General features: G+C 44.1%; 1 pseudogene; it reads right to left on the bottom strand.

The window, feature by feature from the left end:
- The window catches only part of LOC135506599 (protocadherin-7-like), a 16,938-nt pseudogene extending 5,626 nt beyond the window's left edge, over nt 1–11,312 (bottom strand).
- Nucleotides 11,313–11,555: the final 243 nt, after the last annotated feature.

Below are 11,555 nucleotides of genomic sequence, written 5' to 3' on the forward strand. Positions count from 1 at the left end.
GTGTGTGTGTGTGTGTGTGTGTGTGTGTGTGTGTAAATGATAGGACATTTGAATCCTCTTTTATGTTCCATTATTAAATAGAATACTTGAACCACATGCTAATAATGTAGATAATACTTGAACCACATGCTAATAATGTAGCTAATGTAGCATTACATTATTATCAGCATCGCTGACGCTGCTTTTACTGCTCTCTGCACCACCACTCTGACAAAGTAGCACTCCAAATATACAGCATTCACACATTATCCCTACAATACTCAATATATCCGATTCACACATTATCACTAAAACACTCAATATATCAGATTCACACATTATCCCTACAATACTCAGTATATCAGATTCACACATTATCCCTACAATACTCAATATATCAGATTCACACATTATCCCTAAAACACTCAATATAAAATTCACACATTATCCCTAAAACACTCAATATATCAGATTCATAAATTATCACTACAATACTCAATATAACAAATTCACACATTATCCCGACAACACTCAATATAACATTCAAACATTATCCCCAAAACACTAAATATATCAGATTCACAAATTATCACTAAAACACTCAATATATCAAATTCACACATTATCCCTAAAACACTCAATATAAGATTAAAACATTATCCCTACAACACTCAATATAGCATTCGCACATTATCCCTACAACACTCAATATAAGATTAAAACATTACCCCTACAACAATTTATATCAGATTCACACATTATCCCTACAAAACTCAATATAAAATTAAAACATTATCCCTACAACACTCTATCAGATTCACACATTATTCCCTACAACACTCAATATAACATTCACACATTATCCCCAAAACACTCAATATATCAGATTCACATTATACCTACAACATTCAATATAAGATTCACACATTACCCCTAAAACACTCAATATAAGATTCACACATTACCCCTAAAACACTCAATATAAGAGTCACACATTACCCCTAAAACACTCAATATAAGATTCACACATTACCCCTAAAACACTCAATATAAGATTCACACATTATCCCTACAACACTCAATATAAGATTCACACATTACCCCTAAAACACTCAATATAAGATTCACACATTACCCCTAAAACACTCAATATAAGTTTCACACATTAAACCTGCAACACTCAATATAAGATTCACACATTACCCCTAAAACACTCAATATAAGATTCACACATTACCCCTAAAACACTCAATATAAGATTCACACATTATCCCTACAACACTCAATATAAGTTTCACACATTAAACCTGCAACACTCAATATAAGATTCACACATTACCCCTAAAACACTCAATATAAGATTCACACATTACCCCTAAAACACTCAATATAAGATTCACACATTACCCCTAAAACACTCAATATAAGATTTACACATTACCCCTAAAACACTCAATATCAGATTCACACATTAACCCTAAAACACTCAATATCAGATTCACACATTAACCCTAAAACACTCAATATAAGATTCACACATTACCCTAAAACACTCAATATCAGATTCACACATTAACCCTAAAACACTCAATATAAGATTCACACATTACCCCTAAAACACTCAATATCAGATTCACACATTATCCCTAAAACACTCAATATCAGATTCACACATTACCCCTAAAACACTCAATATCAGATTCACACAGTAACCCTAAAACACTCAATATAAGATTCACACATTACCCCTAAAACACTCAATATAAGATTCACACTTTACCCCTAAAACACTCAATATAAGATTCACACTTTACCCCTAAAACACTCAATATAAGATTTACACATTACCCCTAAAACACTCAATATCAGATTTACACATTACCCCTAAAACACTCAATATCAGATTCACACATTACCCCTAAAACACTCAATATCAGATTCACACATTACCCCTAAAACACTCAATATAAGATTCACACATTAAACCTGCAACACTCAATATAAGATTCACACATTACCCCTAAAACACTCAATATAAGATTCACACATTACCCCTAAAACACTCAATATAAGATTCGCACATTACCCCTAAAACACTCAATATAAGATTCACACATTACCCCTAAAACACTCAATATCAGATTCACACATTACCCCTAAAACACTCAATATCAGATTTACACATTACCCCTAAAACACTCAATATAAGATTCACACATTACCCCTAAAACACTCAATATAAGATTCACACATTACCCCTAAAACACTCAATATAAGATTCACACATTACCACTAAAACACTCAATATAAGATTCGCACATTACCCCTAAAACACTCAATATAAGATTCACACAGTACCCCTAAAACACTCAAAATAAGATTCACACATTACCCCTAAAACACTCAATATAAGATTCACACATTACCCCTAAAACACTCAATATAAGATTCACACATTACCCCTAAAACACTCAATATCAGATTCACACATTACCCCTAAAACACTCAATATCAGATTCACACATTATCCCATCTCTCTCTGGAGGTTTAATTTGCAGGTTAACGTAACCCAGTTTGAAAAGCAATTTGCCCGAGTCACACAGGTCCTGCTCCATTGTTTGACAAGACAATCAGAGTGGAATCTATTGTCAGAGTGGACTCTATTGTATTGGTTCATGGGTTTATATCAGAGAATGGACTTGGTTAGGATAACTGTCTATTGTCTTAGTAGACTCTATTGCATTGGTTCATGGGTTTATATCAGAGAATGGACTTGGTTAGGATAACTGCCTATTGTCTTAGTAGACTCTATTGTATTGGTTCATGGGTTTATATCAGAGAATGGACTTGGTTAGGATAACTGTCTATTGTCTTAGTAGACTCTATTGTATTGGTTCATGGGTTTATATCAGAGAATGGACTTGGTTAGTATAACTGTCTATTGTCTTAGTAGACTCTATTGTATTGGTTCATGAGTTTATGTCATTGAATGGACTTGGTTAGGATAACTGTCTATTGTCTTAGTAGACTCTATTGTATTGGTTCATGAGTTTATGTCATTGAATGGACTTGGTTAGGATAACTGTCTATTGTCTTAGTAGACTCTATTGTATTGGTTCATGGGTTTATATCAGAGAATGACTTGGTTAGGATAACTGCCTATTGTCTTAGTACTCTATTGTATTGGTTCATGGGTTTATATCAGAGAATGGACTTGGTTAGGATAACTGTCTATTGTCTTAGTAGATTCTATTGTATTGGTTCCATTCATCCCCTCTTCTCTGTTCCATTATATTGTTCTTATGTTGACTGGTTCTGTTCTCCTCGGTTCTCCTCTGTTCCCCTCTGTTCTCCTTTCTCCTCTGTTCTCCTTTCTCCTCTGTTCTCATCTGTTCTCTGTTCTCCTCTGTTCTCCTTTCTCCTCTGTTCTCCTTTATCCTCTGTTCTCATCTGTTCTCTGTTCTCCTTTCTCCTCTGTTCTCCTCTATTCTCCTTTCTCCTTTCTCCTCTGTTCTCCTTTCTCCTCTGTTCTCATCTGTTCTCTGTTCTCCTCTGTTCTCCTTTCTCCTCTGTTCTCCTTTCTCCTCTGTTCTCCTTTCTCCTCTGTTCTCCTCTGTTCTCCTTTCTCCTCTGTTCTCCTTTCTCCTCTGTTCTCCTTTATCCTCTGTTCTCATCTGTTCTCTGTTCTCCTTTCTCCTCTGTTCTCCTCTATTCTCCTTTCTCCTTTCTCCTCTGTTCTCCTCTGTTCTCCTCTGTTCTCCTCTGTTCTCCTTTATCCTCTGTTCTCCTCTGTTCTCTTTTCTCCTCTGTTCTCTGTTCTCCTTTCTCATCTGTTATCTGCTCTGTTCTCCTCTGTTTTCCCCTGTTCTCAGTCCTCCTCTTTTCTGTTCTCCTCTGTTCTCTGTTCTCCCCTGTTCTCAGTTCTGTTGTCATCTGTTCTCTGCTCTGTTCTCCATTCTGCTCTCTTCTGTTCTGTTCCCCTATGTTATCCTGTGTTCAATGTTCTTCTCTGTTCTCCTCTGTTCTGCTCTGTTCTGTTCCCCTCTGTTCTCCTTTGTTCTCCTCTGTTCTTTCTCTTTTGTTCTGTTCTGTTCTCCTCTGTTCTCCTCTGATTTGTTCTCCCCTGTTCTCAGTTCTCCTCTTTACTGTGCTCCTCTGTTCTCTGTTCTTCTCTGTTCTTTCTATTTTGTTCCGTTCTCCTCTGTTCTGTTCTTCTTTCACCTCTGTTCTCTGTTCTCCTCTGTTCTTCTCTGTTCTCCTCTGTTCTGTTCTCTGTTTTCTGTTCTTCTCTGTTCTCCTTTGTTCTGTTCTCCTCTGTTCTGTTCTCCTTTCTCCTCTGTTCTCCTCTGTTCTCCTCTCTGTTCTCCTCTGTTATGTTCTCCTCTGTTCTCTGTTCTTCTCTGTTCTCCTTTGTTCTGTTCTCCTTTCTCCTCTGTTCTCCTCTGTTCTTCTCTGTTCTCCTCTTCTGTTCCCCTCTGTTCCTCTCTGTTCTTCTCTGTTCTCTCTCTCTCTCTCTTCTGTCCTGTTCTCCTCTTATCGTTATCGTTTCTGTTCTGTTCTTCGCTGTTCTGCAGTCTTCTTCTGTCCCATTCACATTCTGCTGAGCATGCCTCTAGCACACTGTGTGGGTGTGTGTGTGTGTCTCTGCTATGTGTGTGTATGTGTGCATGCTAGGTGTGTGTATATGCGGCATGTGTGTGTGTGTGCATTCCTGTGGGTGTGTCTCCTTGTAAGTGTTCAACAGGAGAATGCAGCACTACCACTTTAGCTCTAGCAGTGCCTCATCATCCATCCTGACACATCTCTCTCTCTCTCCCTCCCTCCCCCCAGCTCCCCCAGGAGTCTTCCGCTCTGCTGCACCAAAGTTTGTACTGCTTAGCTTTAAACACCAGAACCGTTTCACTCTGCAGGTAGTGCTGTGCCTCTCTTGATATCGATACGATGAATAGCTAGTGGTGTAGCTTTAGTTAGCGGTGCTGCTTTAGTTAGCGATGTATCTTTAGTTAGCGGTGTGTCTTTAGTTAGCGATGTATCTTTAGTTAGCGGTGCAGCTTTAGTGAGCTGTGAATCTTTAGTTAGCGGTGTATCTTTAGTTAGCGGTGTAGCTTTAGTTAGCGGTGTATCTTTAGTTAACGCTGCAGCTTTAGTGTATCTTTAGTTAGCGGTGTATCTTTAGTTAGCAGTTAGCGGTGTAGCTTTAGTTAGCGGTGTATCTTTAGTTAGCGGTGTAGCTTTAGTTAGCAGTGTATCTTTAGTTAGCGGTGTAGCTTTAGTGTATCTTTAGTTAGCGGTGTAGCTTTAGTGTATCTTTAGTTAGCGGTGTATCTTTAGTTAGCAGTGTATCTTTAGTTAGCGGTGTAGCTTTAGTGTATCTTTAGTTAGCGGTGTAGCTTTAGTTAGCTGTGTTTAGCTTTAGTTAGCTGTGTAGCTTTAGTTAGCGGTGTAGCTTTAGTTAGCGATGTATCTTTAGTTAGCGGTGTAGCTTTAGTTAGCTGTGTAGCTTTAGTTAGCGGTGTAGCTTTAGTTAGCTGTGTAGCTTTAGTTAGCGGTGTAGCTTTAGTTAGCGGTGTAGCTTTAGTTAGCTGTGTAGCTTTAGTTAGCTGTGTAGCTTTAGTTAGCGGTGTAGCTTTAGTTAGTTGTGTAGCTTTAGTTAGTTGTGTAGCTTTAGTTAGCGGTGTAGCTTTAGTTAGCTGTGTAGCTTTAGTTAGCGGTGTAGCTTTAGTTAGCGGTGTAGCTTTAGGGCCAAGATTTATTCATTACCTTGTGACCTAAACATGAAAAACCCTGGGCCCTTGTTATGGCTGAAAACTAAGGAGAACTCCAGGTCCACGTTGAAGCCTATAACACGGGCACAGAGTTATGCCTGGGACTGGTTCAGTTGCAACGAAAAGAACCAGACGTTTGATTGCAATAGAATTGTAGAGTGGAAACCAGAACACAATAGAATGACAAAATGATTCTATGGAACAATGGATTGTAATGTGTTGGAAGCATGTTGTAATCTAGAACTCCTTGACATTACACCATAGACAGTTTAGTTTGACTGGAACAGCCCAGCATAGCACAGCTATGGACTAGAAGGATATCAAAGTTTTAATGGTCACAGACACAGATATGAAGACGTTATCTGTGTTACTGCCTCCATCGCACAAAGAATTCTCTCTGACAGTGGAATGATGCCAAAGGGGGTGTGTGTGTGTGTGTGTGTGTGTGTGTGTGTGTGTGTGTGTGTGTGTGTGTGTGTGTGTGTGTGTGTGTGTGTGTGTGTGTGTGTGTGTGTGTGTGTGTGTGTGTGCGAGAGGGAGTGGTGGAAGGATGCCAAAGTGCCAAAGGGGTGGTGTGTGTGTGCGCGCGCGCGTGTGTGTGTGTGTGTGTGTGTGTGTGTGTGTGTGTGTGTGTGTGTGTGTGTGTGTGTGTGTGTGTGTGTGTGTGTGTGTGTGTGTGTGTGTGTGTGTGTGTGTGTGTGTGTGTGAGAGCGAGTTGATTAGTGAATGAAATGGCAACGCAGCAGAAAATGACTCAATTCGTTTGTTTTATCAGTAGGAGTCACAAGTTGGCCAATGAGAAACTAGATGGAAATGTTTCTTCATAGCCAGGAGTTTTCCCAACCCTGTAACCTGTACCAGGAGAAACTCTGGACCGCAGTTTCATGTGTCAACTCAGACCTTGACCTGGGGTCTCCCTAACTTAAACGTCTTTATTCTATCCCAACACTAGCACACCCGATCAAACTAATTAACTAATCATCAAGCCCTTTGAGCAGTTGAATGAAGTGTGATAATATGTTGATTCGATCCATCCATTTGTCTGCCCTCTATTGCTCTGGTCTGGTCTACACTGTTCTTGTTAAAAGATGAAATGATGTCCCACTCTGAGCGGCCACATTCCATTAAACCATTCTATTGTTCAATTCTAATTTATTCCATTCTATTGTTCAATTCTAATTTGTTCCATTCTAGAATTCCATTTTCATTTGTTCTACTGTTCCAGTCTAAGTTGTTCTAATCGATCCCTACCATTCCATTATAGGCTGGTGCATTGCATTGGCCCATTCTAAGTTGTTCTAATCGATCCCTACCATTCCATTATAGGCTGGTGCATTGCATTGGCCCATTCTAAGCTATTGAGCAGGAGAAGTGTAAATATAGCCTGTATAGAACAGTAGGGCCTTAACAAATGGACTCAATGTCACCAAAGTCAGAACGGAATGGAATAGAGTAGAGTAGAGGTATGCATGTACAGTATGTACGAGTCTCAAATGGCACCCTATTCCCTACACAGTGCACTACATTTGACCAGAGTCGATGGGGGCGGCTGATCAAAAGTAGTGCACTTCATAGGGAATAGGGTGCCATTTAGGACACATGCCAAAGACATATTCATAATTACCTGTGCGTCCACCAGTGTAGCGTTGACCAGACTCTCGTTGATGAAGACGTGGACCAGCGCGGTGGCGCAGAGCGACGGCTCTCCACTGTCGTTGACCCTGACCACCAGGCGATGCAGCCCCCTGTGTCTCCTCTCTAGGGGCTCTGCCACAGTGATCACTCCACTGGCCAGGCCGATCTCAAACAGCCTGAAGGGGTTCCCTCCTACCAGGGAGAAGCGCAGGTCAGCGTTGCGGCCAAAGTCCGAGTCCGAGGCGGCCACGGTTCTGACGATGGTCCGGGTGGAGGAGGCCGGGGGAGGAGGGTGTAGGATTCGTTGGTGGGTGAGGTCACGGAGGGGGCGTTGTCGTTCTCATCAGTTACGATGAGGGAGACTGTCGCCGTGGCGGAGCGAGGAGGAGCCCCGCCGTCGATGGCCCGGACGCGGAAGGTGTAGGTGGAACGGCGTTCCCGGTCAAATGCCACGGAGGAGAAGATCGTCCCTGTGTTGTTCTCTATGGAGAACAAGTCTTCACCTCTCCCTCCTCTTCCTCCTCCCTCCTCTCCTACTCCCTTGTGCTTCTCCCCTCCTCCTCCCTCCACCTCATCTCCTTCTTCTTCCTCCATCTCTACGAAAAGACTCAGCTCCGCGTTCTCACCCTCATCCGCGTCTGTTACTGTTACCATGCCGACTGGGCTGTTGGCAAGGAGGTTCTCCTTCACGTAGAACGTGAACACTTCCTGGACGAACTTCGGAGTATTGTCGTTGCGGTCGGTCACCATGATTACCACCGTGGCCGACCCCTGCAGCGAGGGGAATCCCTTATCCCTGGCGATCACCTGGAACTCGTACCTCTCCCTGACCTCCCGGTCCAGAACCCCGTCGCACGGATATCCCCATTATCAGCATCAATATAGAACAGGCCGTTAACGGACGGATCCAATGAATACACAATCTCTGCATTCTTGCCGGAGTCGGCATCCGCCGCAACCACGGTGACCACACGCTCTCCTGGTTGGTTGTTCTCGGCAAAGTGGACCTCCACCACGGCCTGGGCGAAGGCAGGAGTGTGGTCGTTGATGTCGACTACCCTGACCATGAGAGAGCTGTTGCTGGAGAGAGACGGGGAACCGGAGTCGACTGCCACGATGGTCACGCTGTACTCTTTAGTGGCCTCGTAATCCAACAGGGCCGAAGTGTGGAGGAAATACTTCTTACGGTTTCTGAGGAAACAAGGTTAAATATTAACCGAAAATTACGAAGAAATTAAGCAATATAAATACTTCCTGCTGTGGAAAGAGAGTTACAAAATCTAAATATAGAACATTTTGAATTTATATGGCTCAAATGAACATATATTGTGTATGTGATTTTTGTGATTTTCAACTAAATGTAGCTAGCTGTCAGGTTTATATTATGGTGCTGTACGTTGATGCTCCAATACTATTTCAGCCTCTCGGTGCGCCGTGCTGGAATACTCCGAACTTTACTTTTAAAAATGAAAATAAAATAAACTCTAAACAGATCAATGTGGAAGTGTTTTCATCTCACCTGTCGAAGGCGTCATCCGCGGGCAGTGGCAGGAGCGCCGTCTCTCCCGCTGGTTTCAGGGTGAACGGTACGTCCCCGACCACCGTGCACGTTACCGCCCCGTTCTCCCCCTGGTCGCGGTCTGACACCTGAACCAGCGCCACCGGTGTGTCCACCAGAACATTCTCCGGTACCAGCGCCACTCCGTCCCTCACCAGAATCCGTCCGATCTTCCTGATCTCCACGACCGGAACGTTGTCGTTCTCATCCCGGACCACCAGGACTACGGTCGCCCGGTCGGTGCGCGGCGGCTGACCACGATCCCTTGCCGTAACCGTGAACCGTAACTGGGCCACTTCCTCCCGGTCAATCCTGTGGAGGACGCTCAGCCAACCGGTAGCCTCGTCCAGTCGGAGAAGACGGCGGACAGATTCCGTGGCAGCGCCGAAGACGTACTCCACCTGTCCGTTGACGCCGACGTCGCGGTCCGAAGCGCGCACCTGGAGGACGGGGGTTCCGGGAGGCGCATTCTCCGCCATCTCGGCCTCATAGATGGCTCTCTCGAAGCGTGGGCTGTGGTCGATAAAGAAATGAAAAGAAATACCATGTATTTAGAAGATAACATTGTTTGTGCTTTTCAACCTAATTTAGCTAGTGATGCTTTATACTAATTTAGCTTGTGATGTGTTATGCTAATTTAGCTTGTGATGCTTTATGCTAATTTAGCTAGTGATGCTTTATGCTAATTTAGCTTGTGATGCTTTATGCTAATTTAGCTAGTGATGCTTTATACTAATTTAGCTTGTGGTGCTTTATGCTAATTTAGCTTGTGATGCTTTATGCTAATTTAGCTAGTGATGCTTTATACTAATTTAGCTAGTGTCGCTTTACACTAATTTAGTGGTGCTCTATGGTAATTTAGCCAGTTGTGCTCTATGCTAATTTAGCCAGTTGTGCTTTATGCTAATTTAGCCAGTTGTGCTCTATGCTAATTTAGCCAGTTGTGCTCTATGCTAATTTAGCTAGTGATGCTTTATACTAATTTAGCTAGTGGTGCTTTATACTAATTTAGCTAGTGGTGTTCTATGCTAATTTAGCCAGTTGTGCTCTATGCTAATTTAGCCAGTTGTGCTCTATTCTAATTTAGCTAGTGGTGCTTTATACTAATTTAGCTAGTGGTGGTCTATGCTAATTTAGCCAGTTGTGCTCTATGCTAATTTAGGTAGTGGTGCTCTATGATAATTATGCTAGTGTTTCTCTATGCTGATGCTACTATTCCAGCTCTTTAGTTCAATGGGTAAACCAATCCAACTTTTTAGACAGTTTACTCTCCATTAGTCAGCACCTCTACTAACATTTTTGGGTGTGCATCAGCTCATGCTTTTCACTAGACTAGGTTTTCATCCTACCTGTTGTCGTTGACATCGGTGATGGCGACACGGAGAAGCGCCTGGGAAGAGCGAGGAGGGTTGCCACCGTCCCGGACCCGTAGAACCAGCTCATACGAGTCGCGTGCTTCACGGTCCAGAGGGCCTTTCACGATCAGCTGTGGTTGCTTCTCGCCGTCGGGCGTGTCGGCGACCTGGAGCTCAAACACACTGCTCCTCACACCTCCTCCTGCACCTCCTCCTGCACCTCCTCCGTTGTTATCCAATGCTCCTCTCCTCCTATCCCCTCCTCCTCCTGTTCCATCCGCTCTTCCCATAGGCCCACCGGCTGCTCTCCTCGCTGACCCCAACCCTGACCCCGCCGACCCGGAAGAGCTGCCATCTTGAATCAGCTCATAACGATCAATCCCATTGCGCCCAAAGTCGCGATCCGTCGCCGTGGGTAACAGATACAGCGTGCCTATTGGACGGTTCTCCTCGACAGATAATGTCAGTACCGACGACGGAAACGAAGGAGTGTTGTCGTTGATGTCGGTGATGACCACACGGCCCTCAAAGAGATCCACCCAACTCTGGAGCGGACCAATCACAGACACTTCGAAGTCCAGGAAACACTCGTTCTCATCGAAGATCATCTGACACTGGGACAGCTTCTCCCGGTCAATCCTCCGCTGCCCGGTAGTCAGCTCCCCGGTAACGTTATCAATCTTGAAGAACTCCGAGCCGCTCTCTAGGGCGAATGTGACATCTCCGGAGCCGGTGCCCGCGGACAGGCCGAGGTCGGCAGCCACATTACCGATCATAACGTCAGCGGGGCCCTCCTCAGCCACCCGGTAACGGAGAGCCGAGTCAGCGACCGGGAGCTGAGTCATCGTTAGTAGGAGAAGCACTAGGAGGTGGAACAACTCCCCCGGTCCAGTTAGAGTTACCGAGCAGGAGAACACTGCTCCACCACAGACACCTACCCCTGTCCTCCGCATGGCTCCCGCCTTCCTTCTCTCTCCCTCTCTATCCCTCTGTCTCTCCCTCTCTCTCCCTCTCTATCCCTCTGTCTCTCCCTCTCCCTCTCTATCCCTCTGTCTCTCCTCTCTCTCCCTCTCTATCCCTCTGTCTCTCCCTCTCTATCCCTCTCTATCCCTCTGTTTCCTCTCTCTCCCTCTCTATCCCTCTGTCTCTCCTCTCTTTCCTGTCTCTCTTTCCCTCTCTCTATCCCTCTGTCTCTACCTCTCTATCCCCCTGTCTCTCCCTCTCTCCCTCTCTATTCCTGTCTCTCTTTCCTCTCTCTCCCTC

This window comes from Oncorhynchus masou, chromosome 20 (assembly GCF_036934945.1).
Source record: "Oncorhynchus masou masou isolate Uvic2021 chromosome 20, UVic_Omas_1.1, whole genome shotgun sequence".
NCBI lineage: Eukaryota > Metazoa > Chordata > Actinopteri > Salmoniformes > Salmonidae > Oncorhynchus > Oncorhynchus masou.